This window comes from Thunnus maccoyii, chromosome 1, assembly GCF_910596095.1.
Source record: "Thunnus maccoyii chromosome 1, fThuMac1.1, whole genome shotgun sequence".
NCBI lineage: Eukaryota > Metazoa > Chordata > Actinopteri > Scombriformes > Scombridae > Thunnus > Thunnus maccoyii.
In genome coordinates, this window is record NC_056533.1 from 8,594,409 (window position 1) to 8,608,600 (window position 14,192).

Consider the following 14,192-nt stretch of genomic DNA (forward strand, 5'->3'; position numbering starts at 1 on the left):
GAGTGCTGTATTTTAACTGTGCAATTGACTGTATCACTTTATTTTCTTTCCTTGTCATCTTCCGTGTGGTAGTTTGCATTGGAAAGTGTCTGCAAACAAATTCTTTTGCATTAACAGTTAATTTTCCAACCAGTTGACCTCCTACGCACCTCAGTGAAAACATTAGGAATCAAATCCAGCTAGTGCCTTATGAAAAAAAAGGACTTCTCCTGTGAAATCCTATTAAGGCATGACTTTCCATTCAGCTGTGGTTATTGTGTTTCAGTGGTGGGGTCTTGTCCCCAGTGTGCTCTCTCAATCCCTCTTTTATCTCCCGGCTCTCCATCCTCCACCTTCCAGTCATGGTAAAAACGACGGGGATACACAATATACATATTAAGATATATAATCTTTACACATAAAGATATAAAGAGATGACTCACTTTAAAAAAGCACGTTAAGAGCTAATCTCAGGGAGCACGTCATGCTCAAACTTCTCTCCCGTTGCATAGAAATCTAACTGAGGAAGAAGATAGAAAATAATCTGCTGCACTGCACTGCACTGTGTATTATTTAACTGTTAAGATAAAAAAACTGATTGGAAACATACCTGATGAACACAGAAGAATAATCTGAGGGGCACTGACAGGGCCTTGTTTACCACCAATTAACCAATAGAAATGAAGCGCGAACAAGCAGTTAATACCCTTCAGTGATGAGCTATCTCTGCTCATTTCATTAATCGGTGAATTATGCTTTATGGTGATGCTACCCCTTGAAATCAGTGTATACAAATTAATTACAGTTTCCTAAGCAGATGTCCCTATATTATTTGATTTTCACATGATTTTACATGGTAGGTGGAAACAATATTGTGCTTGGGAAAAGATCTACTGTATGTACTTATGGTAAGTAAGTAAAAGTGGATTAAAAAACTTTTGCAAACTGTTATTTCCTACAAAGCAAAGCACTGGTCAGTAGTAGATAACTGTTATATCATCACTGATGTGACAGCTAAGAGGAACCAGAACAGATACTGCTGAAACAGAAAAAACAGTTCCCCTCTGATCTAACAATCTCAGCACAAATTTAAGATACCTTGAGGTACAGTATCATAAGCATTTTAGTAGTGTAAATTTAAATAGTAACATTATTACATAGAAAATACTTAAACAGAAGCATATATGTAAGCAGACCAGAAATAGCAGATTTATATCTTTCTTGTATATACAATATTTATACAATAGATGTGTTTCTATACTGTGTTAGAAGTGTTAATGTTACAGTCCTGAGGATCAAACCACCACCAGCAATGGTAATTTCAGCATTTCCAAGCCAACATGTTTATTCCTACTGTATAAATGATTCATTCTCAGACATCATTTGGGTCAAATAATCATTTACCAATGAAAAGCCCTTTGAAGGCCATCAGCTCGTCTGACGCACCAGAGGATGAAGAAACATCTTTGACTATAAATGTTCTCTCCTTGCAGTTTATATCCAAGTTGAACCAAGCTGAATAGAAAGAATACAGTTAACTTCAGTACTAAACCACATAAAACTTTGACTTCTATTGTACTATGTGCTTAATTAAAAAGAACATTGCACTCTAGCCAATGAAATTAGCAATGCTAAGAGAAACTAACCTAAATAATGATTAAGTCAAATTTTGGCAACCTAAAAATCTGGTGATTCCTTTTGTCTGCTGTGCTTCAGCTGTCATCTGACTTAAGGACACATGATGGCACCAGAGGGTTTTCTTTGGTCTTCCTCTTGGCTGCCCAGTGACGGAATAACTGCTTATAATATGTTTGTTTAAAGGGTTTAGTCCCAGAACACAGTCACCATTTTTGTAGTCTGGCATGGGTATATTACTTTTCTTTTTGAATGTGATAGATCCTCCCTGGACACAGATGAAAGGCTCTGCTCTCTAAGAAATGCTAGGAGGGATTTTATTTCACACATGGAACTCCGAAAGTTGCCACTAAGAAAGTAACGCCTCCTTGTTGATTTTATAATCTGATGATGTACAGTATATGTGAGATTTGTATTTGTATTTTAGGACAATACGGTATGATTAACATTTTTTGAAAAGTCTGAGTTCTGCTCAATTTTTTGTCAGTTGTTTTGACTTGTATTCACTACTGTGAGGCTTATGAAATTCAAAATGACACCGAAAATACTAAAGCCATGGTATTCTCTAAGACAGCTTGTATTAATGAGTTGATGATCATCAAATAATCGTACCACGTCTGCTCTGATTTCAGAAAAAAAGTTTCCTGAATGAGAAAAGGGTTAAAAATAACCAAGCTGGAAAAAAATCTTTACTAGACCACTGTGTGCTATTAGTTAGAGACCTCAGAGTGGGATTGTTATGACACATTTTAAGGAAATATTAGAAGAACACATCCGTCTCCAATGGCAATAATCAACTGCAAAACCAAGTTTGGTGCAAAGGTTGTGGGTGAAATGTTCAAATCTTTGGTGGGGCTACAAGTGAAACTTTTTTTAAACTTTTCTGCAAAATGCCAAATTTGTCATAAAACACTGAAAAACATTGACATCTTTAAACAATAATCTATAAAACAATACCAGTATTGAAACATTTGCTGAGGGTCCTGCCTAAGGAAAATGAAAGGTAAGGTTTATGGTTAATGGTTGTTATATTTGAAAAAAACAAAACAAAACAAAACAGAAATATTACATAATACTCACTGAAATAAGGGAGAAAATAGGAAAAAGGACACAGGCTCTGTTTTGTAGACCTTAAGCATAACTCGTGCTTATGGTTAAGTAAGGCTGTTCCTCGACAGACCCTGAAGTCTGACCTCCATGAGGGGGAACAGAGAGGAGGTCCTGTGTCTGTTTGGTATATTTAGGGCCTTTTTCAAATGTTGGTGAACCGATTTAATTTGAAACACTGTTATTAATTCAACAAGTGCTGATGTTACACATGTTGTAGCAGCATGCTGCCATGCATAATGTAAACAAAAATGATTTATCTCAACATGACATGCTTTTGGTACTTTTCCCTTCATTAGATAGCAAGTCATGTAGAGGCAGACAGGAAATATGAGGAGAGAGGAAGGTTAGAAAATGCAACAAAGGTCCTCAGCTGAGTTAAACCAGGGATGTTGAAGTCATGCGAGCACATTAACCACTCAGCTATCAGGAAGCCACAATTATGTTTTAGTTTTTAAAACCAGTGAATTGATCCATGCTTAAACATGCTCTAGATTTCAACATAGTTTTCATACTAATAATAAATGTATTTATATGTATGTGTGATATGTATTTATTACAGGTGATAAAGTGAGTTTCTCAAAGGGACACTGTATGGCTTGCTCCAAGCACATCTTCTCAGCTGGTTCGGAAACTTGAACTTGTGGCCTTACAGTCACAAGCTTTCTACCCCTTCCTTCAGGCAGAGACTAAATAAAAATAATCAATGGATCAGTTATTATACTGGGCTTGTGTTAGGGATGAGGGCAACTCACATGCTGCGCTGCATTTGCCCAGCTGGTATCACCACTTTTAAAGATGGTGATCCCAGGTATTATTTGATCATATCTCAGGTTTATTCTATTTTTATCATAATATTAATACAACACTAGTTACAGTATGTGAGACGTTTCAGACAAATTTAAAACATGCAGGTAAAGTCAGAATTACACACTGGCTGATACAAATGCAAACACAGTTACACACAATTTAAGACAACTGAACACACACACATATCAGGTCAGGTCACTTTTGGGGACATTACATAGACTTACATTAATTTCCTGGAGACTAACCCTAACCATAACCACTACTTGCCTAACCCTAACCTTAACCTAACCTTAACCTAACGTAACTCTAACCTTAATCATCGACCCAAAAATCAGTTTTTCCCACTTTGTCCCCAATTGGCCAAACCGTCCCCAATTAACTGGTCCTCAGTCTGAAATTTGTCCCCAAAAGTAGCCTATGACAGACCAGAGATACACACACACATAGAGGGCGGAGCTAAGCCTCTCGCTGCTCTGAGTTTGTCAGTTTCCTAAATATAGCGGGCGAGTATCTGTCTGTGTGTCTGCCTGCCTGAGACACTTTGACAAAAACTATCTTTATCTCCGGAGGCATCGGGAGGGCAGAGGGGTAAGTGGAGCAAACACATCTGTCTTTATACATGAGAAAGTCTATTTACTGTCTGTGCTGTGGAGGCTGACAGGCAGGGAGGAGGCAGCCGCTATATTGTCGCTAACATACTGTCAGTTGGACCGTTAGACAGACTGTAATACAGTACACGCTGTGTAAAGCTGTTTTTATGAATTTAGAGTCAAAAAGGCCCTGAACGTCTAGTTTCTGTTGAGAGTTTTGTGTTGTAGAAAGCGTCGTGTGTGTGTGTACAGTACATGTACATGTTGTGATGAGAGTCGTGATGGAGACCTTTATTAAACTTTGATTAACTCTGCATCGACTAGCCGCTACAAACTCTAGCTAGTTTCCACATTTCTACTTGAAACACTGTTGACATACAGTTTTAAAGGAATATTGATGTTTTAAAAACAAAGTGTAGAAGTCAGAGGTCACTTTTCAAAACATTTCCTTTTAACTCAAGTTATGTTCTCTAGAAAACATATACAGTAGCAGTCAAGGTTTTGACTATAGAGGAACCAACAACATCAAACACCAGACCATCACCGCTCTTCACACTATAAAACCACTGTTGAATTTCATGTTCTGAATTGTAAATGCAGTCAGTTGTTGTCACATTGTGATGTGACTACCAATGTCTAGGCCAGTGGTCCTCAAACTTTTTCACATCAAGGACCCCTAAACTGACACAAAATAGACCAGCAACCCCCATCTGATAAGAATTTTGCTTTTAGATGTTTTACTACATAAAGTGTGTGAAACCTATGACTAAAATAGTCATACATTCTGTCATTGTGGTACTTATGGATGAATTATAGTGAAAATAAATTATTCCTATTCCTGCTGGGGACCCCTGAAACGCCCTCAAGGACCCCTGGGGGTCCCCGGACCGCACTCTGAGAACCACTAATCTACAGAATAGAGCCCATGCCCTTTTTTCTCCATTTTTGTAATATTTCTGTAGTATTTTTTTTTTTGAAATATAACAACCACTAATCACAAACACCACCTTTTCCTTAGGCAGGCCCTCATCAGTCAACAGTGGTATTATTTTATAGATTATTGTTTAAAGATTTAAAATGTTTTTCAGTGTTTTATATAACAGATTTGTCATTTTGCAGAAATTGTAAGCTGTTTAAAAATTAATTTTGGCAAAGAACAGTTTCACAAAAGTTTCACAAAACAAAAATGGCATTATGAAGAGAAAGAACAACAAAGTTAAATGTTCAAAAACACTATGCTTTTTGCTGTTTGCCTTGTCAGTACTTGTGCTGACGTCCCAAAGGTTCATTCATGAAGCAGACAGCTCTTCTAGATGAGGGACACCAGCATTGGTGCAGGAACTTGACCAAAGAACGGGCAGGTGAAGTGGGCAGAGGTTCCTGAACAAGTTCTGCTTCAAGGCAAATATGGTTTTAACATTTCTGAATGTTGTAGAAGGAAGCATGAGGATGGTCTCATTTGCTCACCAATACCTGGCAGGGTCTGAGGAAGTTCTCAAATACGTCAGTAAAAAATAGTTTGGAAATGAATCGCTTTATTTATTCACCATCAACATTTCATGGCCTTTCTTCCTTGCATGTTCTCTCTGAGCTTCAAACACAATTCATTTACCAGGTGTCTCTGCCTGTCATAGTTGAACACAAATCCAGGTTTAAGAAAGTCCCATCAGAACGCCATGGGTGACATCACTGATGCAGGGTTAAAGTTGATTTTATAGTCTACACTGAGTCAGGCGTAGTGCATCAGGATTTTATTTTTACACTAATATTACAGCAACACTCTTTGAGAAATATGAGTAAATTGGAAAACCTGAGACTTGACTGGAATTTCTATCATGTCATTTCATAGGCGTGTATGGGAGTCTACTCCGCATATCATTCAAGTGCATAAGTCTATCATTTTGGAGACCACACCATTTTTAACATCTGATTGGCAGGTAATGTGGGCTGCAGAAGAGACAGAAAATATCTTGCTCTGTAGTTCAGGCCTCTTTGGTGCCCCACTGCCTCATCCCTGCTCTTTGTTTTCATATTTCATTAGCAGGGCTAGCAGCATGTAGCATCACCTTCAATTATCCTCCCTGTCAGCGGACCGACAGTGCCTGTCTGCTGGCTTTAGTGATTACAGGCTTCAGGGGACAGGTAATCAGGTCATGGTTAAACTGTCACCCTGTCAGACTGCTGAGACCACAGGGAGCATATGGGATGAAAGAGCTCGCCCATCTCCAGTCAGTTATCTCTTACCAGGCTTAGATGTACTGGATACTGTCTAGTCTGGAGCAAATGTACTTACATTTGTTGCAGTATAATGTAGCGTGTTCACAATTCTTTTCCTTTACAGTTTAGTCCAGTAAGGACTGACTGTAAGGATAATGTGTTTCTGTAGTGAGCTAATAACACAGCCAGTGTTATTACATACTATATGGGGCCTTTGTTGTTGCCCATATACACCAACTCTAAAATGCTTAGGTTCAAATTATTCTCTTAATGGTACAGTGCAAGATATTTCAATTTCGCTGCCCGCCTGTCATTATGAACGTAATATTGTCATTGTAAACATGTTACAGTGGCATGCTGACATTAGCATTTAGCTTAAAACACTGCTGTAGACTCTTCAGTTGGATTTCTGGTCGACACAAAGGGTTATCAGGAGTCCCCTGTGGTGTGTTGGTCTTAATTTATAGTTGAGTGTTGGATTTCACCTGTTGATATGACCACCCAGCAGGCCGTATCATGCTCTAATTGTGTTTACATTCTTTCGCTTGACTTTCCTACACATACTTACAGAGTCTTGATATATTAACAATGGATCACATCAGGGGTCAACTGACATGTTTTTTTCAGGGCCGATACCAATTATTAATAATTAAGGAGAACGACAACCAATATTAAAAACTGTTATACATTTGCAGTCAAAATGAAAATCTTGGTGTCAAAATTTAGAACGCACAATTTTAACGCACGATTATGCTTAATTTATTACAGCACAACAGCTTTGGAAAGCCTTAAGTTGGTTTTTATTATTTAGATGTTATATATCAATAAGATGTGATAGCAGGGAACCTTTCATTCAAAACTAGGCTACTTCATTGCTAATAATTATTATAGCTGAATATGTACAATAGCAATAGAAGTGACTATTCAACTCTGACAGCTGTACACCATCTGTGCAGTCCGTGTATGGATTAACAGGCCTTAGATGCAGTTCCATTACGTCTAAAGTCTCTAACAACAATCTTGCACCTCTCTAACAGTTACGAAACTGAGTCAGAGACAACTTCAAGACACACTTCAGTAACATTACTAGTAGTCGTGGGTTGAGACTGAGAGTATGACTGACCCTGGGAAGTGACGTGCAAGAAATAACGTTATAACCTTACGTTTTTTTTGCTGTAGTCAGGTGGCTAAATTATGGCTCAACAAATGAACTTGTTGACGTTCACTGTCGAATTCAAGTTTATCTACGAGACTACTACTGCTCCAGTCTGCAGATGCTTCTCTGTGCCGTCTGTGGCACAGCAGCATGCACAGCCTTCAGTGCTGATTGGCTATTACTTGGTCAGATAGTGCTGTGGGCGGGACGTTGCTGAAGACCACAGAGAGGCGGCTGCATCAGAGTTAAAGTAGCACATATCGGCAATCGGATAAAAAAAATAATGATTCCGATAGTCATAAAAATCCTGAATATCGGATCTGATAATCGGCCAGGCCGATAATTGGTCGACCCCTAGATCAAGTGACTACTTGTATGTAAAAGGACTTGCTCATAGTGATGAACCCACAGATAATTATCATGAATCTGCTATGTTCCCAAGCTCTATGGAGTGTTTTAGCATTTTTCAGCTCATTGTTTTGGTTTTCCGGCCCACAACTTTACTGATTTGGTTGACTCTCACTGCTCTCATCAGCGCTGTTATTTACACAAAATGTCAACTTTTCAAATACATCAATACACATGGAAAAACTCTAGCAACAACCTTAGCGACCAAGGCCACAGAGAGGATGGTCGTTTATGGGCATGCTCGACGAGGGCAAGGTAGAGAAAATGGTTGCAAAGCATTCAGAGCAGGTTGAAGCCTGGGCTTTTGAGTTGCAGGGAGCATTTTGTTAAGCATACATAAAGCTCAAGTTTTGAAACTTTGAACATGTTTAACATAAATGTACGACATCATAGCAGTTTATAAATAACAGAAAATCACAAAAAGCATAATATGTCCCCTCTAAAAGAGATATAATTTGTCAGTGTTGTGTTTGCTTGTTTTTGCTGCTACCAAGTGGCCAAAAATGTTGTCATTGGCGATTTAATCGTGATGTATAATTGCTATTCAGAAGTTTTAGGATAACTTTATTAGCTATCTGGACATTTTAGTAATTCTGAATTAAGAGTAAAACCTAGAAAACCTTGTCTTTTCAAATTCTTGACACACATAATCAAATTAGGATATTTGTTGAAGGTGCTGTAAAAGTTTTAAAGTTACAATACACAACATTCAGCCACTAGATGTCACACTATAGCACCAACGTCTCAGACCAAAACAAATGTGTGTTGTTTACTCAATAAAGTTGGGGGGGGGGGGGGGGGGGGGGGGGGGGAACTGACAACTCATGAAACTCAGATCAAACTATCAAACTAGGCAGTCCTGATCAAATATGGATCAAGAGTGCATTGCCTATTTCTCGCCTCAAATGTTTTCAGAAACATATTTTAGTGAACTGTTTAGCTGTAATTTGAGAAAGTTTGTGATGTGGCTACAATCTTGGAAATGGACATGGAGGACACAGAGGGATTCACATACACTAACATGCATGCGTGGCCGGTGCAGCCACCAAAACAAAGAACAGAGAAGCTCGGATAACAACACACACAGAGGGAGTGTGACTTCATTCACTGCTCAGGTCGCCATTACTCCACTATATCTTTACATAGCAAATAGTTGTTAGCTAACATCCACTGAGGCTCAGTGTCATTTATTGGACCTTTAAGGTACATGTCAGCTTTTATTATGTATTTCATTGAATACATATGAACTGCTGCTCATTGCACAATCTCGTGCATGGGTACATGCACATAGTGTTCTGATTGCTGTAAATCAGATTAGATGTATGTTTTAATGGTTTACATTTAATGGAACAAGACATCCCTTGATAGTTAGGTCAGCCTATTAAGAGAAGGAACTTGGTCATATTTGTATCAGTTAAAATATACAGGAATATACTGTGTCAGATGGTTTCTGTTATAGTTATAATGCTGGCCTAATTAGATTACAGTAATATCAGACTATAGTTCTGTATGTAAAAACCATTAACAAGATTCTGAGCATGTGAGTACCAGAAGATATTTAAACATGCATTAACAGAAATCTGATTCGGTCTGCTAAAGAGAAACAGGTCACCCTCCAGAAACTGTTTAATGTACTCCTCAATAGTTGGCTGGATGTTTGATATTGTTTTATGAGAATGACAAACAAAAATTCACTTGTACCTCATGTAATCTGGCTGGAAAATTTTCCGTAATCTTTGCCCATTTTATGAAATGCATTTTATTCTTCTTTCAAGAGAAATGTGATTACATGAGTATGAATTTGATGCATACCATTTGGTGGTGGTGAGTGTGTTAGGTTTATTTTTTGGCACTGGTGTTACTGATAGGGCTGAGAGGTTTACAGAATTACTCTCAAGACCTGACTTTAGCACATCATTTCAATAATAGAAGTGATTAACGTCAGTAAACCTTATTTTGGCTGGAGGGTGATAGAAGTTTAGATTAATGGCTTGGTTTGGCTTGTGAAATGTATAAAAAGTGAAAAGAGTAAAGAAGTTCAGACACCGCAGAATAAGAAAATGAAGAGTAGAAAAACAAACATCTGTGAATTGTCCTCTGCTCTTAAACCAGAACCCATCAAGGTCTCAGCAACATCTGTGTAGAAATGGTAACGGTTGACATTGATGATTTTAGCCATAGGAAGAAGATGTGCATTTAAAAGTATTTGCTGTCAGATGAGCATACCAGACAAACACCAACATAATCAAAACACAATACTTGGCTCTATAGTTTATCACCTGGGTCATTTCTGTGAATATGCAGCTGAAGATTTTAGATTTTAGTGCCTGTACAAGAGAACAACCGCCAGCTCACATCGTGTTTGAATCAAACGGCAACTACCATGGCTTGAGGCTGAAGCCAATGCGGAAGTACTGCTAGATGCTGGCTCCAAAAAAAATTTCTGGCTCCAATTGAATCTCTCTTTGAATCCTTCTTTTTCATTTGTCTCCAAGGCTTGTAAACCAACATTTATCATCCGTGTTAGGAGATTACTGTGTCTCTCTCTTTTGGCTTGCCACAGATAGATACTTCTTTTTTACATCTGGTGCAGATGATTGTGTCATTGCAAATGTTAAGATACACACCAGCTACCAAACAAGCACATTATTCATTACTCACATTATGCTGTTTTTAATATTTATAACTAAACAAATGGTTGGAAATTTCTCAGTGCAATGGGTCTGGTTTGAACAGGTTTTATTTGCATTGTCACTAAGAGAGACAACAAGAACAAACAGTAAATGTGTTGCTGTGTTGGACATCATACCATGCTAAAACATAAGATATCAATTATATTTTACAGAAGTAAAATTAACCATTGAGACCATAATGTATTATGAAAAAATACTTCTAGGAACAAGCTTTCTAAATACAATCTTATGCAGACTGTGAATATCATTTGAAGCCAGTATGTACCTGCCATTAATGTAACTGCATCTTCAGGCACTTTCACACTGGCTTCAGCTTTCAGCCACAGTGGCGCTGCTTGATTCAGCAATTATTCTGGTGTTTGCTGCTCATGCTCACTATCCATTACCCACTGCTCATTACACACCATGCTCAGTTTAAGAAAAATTTTTACAGCTGCATATACTGCAGTGTTGTATCAGTTAGTGACAGAGAGTAGTAGAAAAAGGTGATTATTTCTTACAAGAAGTGAGAAAAGATGTGGCATTTTCGGACACATGGATATTGTGGAAATAAAACCTGTGACCAATTACATGACAGTCTTTAACCACTTGTGCACACTGTCAGTTAGTTTCCTTTGTGCGGTTGTGCGGAGTCCATGTGTTCCCCAGTGGTATTTCCTTCCCCTCCTAGTTTCCCTAATGATAGAATATTTGGAGCCTTGTGGTAAACAGAAATAGCAACACTTCTGAGGGACAGGCTTCTCTTTTTGCACCACACACGCTGAAGAAATAGAGGCCGTACTGTGTGTGTGTGTGTGTGTGTGTTTTTTATTGAGAGGCTATTTTGAGTCCTCCATGACTGACTGACTGACTGACTTCATTTTTTCTAGTCAATTACATGGCCTGCTTTAGCGGACCCAAGCTAATGCAGGCTGCTCCTGTGTGGACTAATGCATTTCTTATCCACTTTGATTAGCTGTGGCGATGCCTGGCTAAGCCAATGACACGCTGTATCACACACAGAAGAGAAGATGAGAGGTTTAGCTGACTCTTCATGCTGTGGAGGCCCGTTGTGTGCTTGTTACCTGTCTGTGCGGATGCTAACATCCAGATTGATGTGATTATGGAACAGCGAAGGCTCATTTTGGTCCTGTCTACTGCACTTAAATCTTCACATTAAAAGTTTTTACAACCCACATGGAATATCCCTCTCTCGTCTGTTCTGAGATTACATGGACATCATATTTGTTATGGAAAAATGATTGTTGTTTTTTAGCTGATTTGATGGCTTCATTCATTACAGATGGTCTTCACACAAACAGTGTCTATTCTCAACGGTAGAAGTGCTCTTATAAGGGGTGAATTACTGATCTAATGTGATCTCTACAATAACAGAACTTCATCATCACTTTCCACCTCTTTTCACTCCTCCTTTTCACTGGCCACTTTTCACCTGACGTGGAGAAATGAATAAATGTACTTGTTACTTTTTTCTTTCAGAATCTTAGAGCTAGAAGAGGAACTGCTGTCTGTAATATCATCTCATCTGGATCCATCTTTCAAATTAGAGGTTGAAGAGGAGTTCCCTCTCCTGTTACACAACACACAAAACGTTTTCAGGTAATGCAGAAAACAACTTTATTAAATCATCAAATACTTTTTTTGATTTCTTGCCACAGCTGTTACACACTTCAACCCAACTAGCCTGTTTGTCATCCAATGCCAAAACAGTTTTATTAATGGGTCTTTGTTTCTGGCTATACTCGGGTCATATCATTTGTTTTTGGCTAATAATCACATCTATTTATTTGGGTTTTAATGAAATAAAACCATTGATTTTAATGTTATAAAACCACTATGCAACTGTGGTTCTGATTCAAATTACTTGCAGACAGTGTTCAGGGGTCAGGGGAAATATAAAATATGTGTTTATGTGTATATTAATATGGAAGTAATATTGAAATCATGTTTATTGTCTTGAGCAATACCTTCTGGTGATGACTTTGGTTCCTCTCCTCTCCTCTCCTCTCCTCTCCTCTCCTCTACTCTCACTACGGTTTCTGGAAAAGCTTCTAATCTATTGGACTTGCGAACTCTTCCTGCAGGGTCGCCCCCAGTAATCAGGCCTGAGTTGCTCTTTCCAAACCAGCCAAACCTCTGGCTGCCTGCCACCTGACCGCCGGGCCACACACCCGCACCTTTGATGCTAAATATGCCGCAGAGGAGCTCAGAAATTACGCTCAATAAATACAGGAATCAAATAAAACAATTTCCAAATATTAGCCCTGCAATCTACTTTCCTGCAGTCACATAAAACTGCCTTTGTTGCTCACAGTAAATAGGTTTCCCTCTGCTCTGCCAACTTAAACAGTGTGTTGGGTCAATGGCAGCGTGGCTTGGCTTAATTAAAGTCAGTGTTGATTTGCAGAGACACGGTCCAGACCAGAGAGGGGTTTGGGTCTGCTCAGAGTCCGGACACTGTTCTTAATGGTGCCAAGACTATTAATGCTGGCCGTGCATGAAGACGCTCTCACTCCATGCTGAGTTGAGAACTATGTAATACCAGTACTGTAACCTCCACACACTATGTTTAATGGTATGTTTAACTTAAAGCACATTTGAGTTTGTGAGCTAATCCAATTATAAACTGCTATAAAAATCTCCAGGTCATTAATCTTACTTTTAGGAGGGCTGCAAACTCCCAAACTTTTCAAGGCTTCCAAAGTCAGTGTGCAGGTCCCCACAGTTATTGTTAAAAGGATAATTCTGGTTCATTTTTATTATGGGTCTTATTTTTATAGTCAATATAAAGTATACAATATGTTTATTGTATAGTTTGGTGATTTCTAGAATTGCAGTTTATTTATGAAAAAAAGTCAGAGTTTACCACTGACAAGAGTGATAATCTATATCAGAATAAACTGTGACATTTACCTTAGTAAAAGTAAGATTCTCTAATGCACAGCATGTGTGTAGGAGAAAGAAGTAATGTAGAAGATGACACTTAACTCCCACACTGAGTTGAAAAGAGCAAAAAGCAATGTTTGACAAAGGTCTACGACCAAAACGTTGCTTCTGTTTTACCTCAGAAACAATGAATTAAACAATAACTCCTTTTACATATAGTATATTCATAAATACATGATTTTTTTGTTTTGGGTCACTTTTGCTGTTTGTCCTGATTTACTACAGTATGACCTGTTAAATATTCTACATTAGACCAGACTGTTGGCTGATTGTTTGGTTAAACCTCTGATTAACTGTCATTGTTGTTGCTCGTTTCAGCTCATTTATATGGAATTCAGACAGTTCATTTGTTGAAAATCTTACAGTAATAATGAGTAAATGAATGAGGTTATTGTGTTGATAAATAACATATAATCCTATATACCTATATGACAAATGAATAAAAGAGAAAATGTGATATTAACTTCCAACAGAAGCACCCAGTGTGATCTCACACTCTTTACAGCATGAATTTGTGGCTTTCAGCAAATACACCCTAATCTCAGGTGACCCAGACACTGATTAGATAATCGAAACTGAAATCTTTCTAGTCAGTACTTTAGTTAAAGATAAATAAGTATAGACACCATGTATGAACTACCAGCTGCTAAA

The 14,192-nt window shown here is 38.2% G+C and overlaps 1 protein-coding gene across 1 annotated transcript in view; it reads left to right on the forward strand.

Annotated features, from left to right (window-relative positions):
• The first annotated feature begins 4,018 nt into the window (after positions 1–4,018).
• LOC121893905 (myocyte-specific enhancer factor 2A-like) overlaps positions 4,019–14,192 on the forward strand; it is a 47,228-nt gene continuing 37,054 nt past the window's right edge. The window contains exons 1-2 of the mRNA XM_042406077.1: positions 4,019–4,119; positions 12,075–12,194. The gene's annotated coding sequence lies outside the window, so the exon portion shown is untranslated. The remainder of the gene's footprint in view (positions 4,120–12,074; positions 12,195–14,192) is intronic.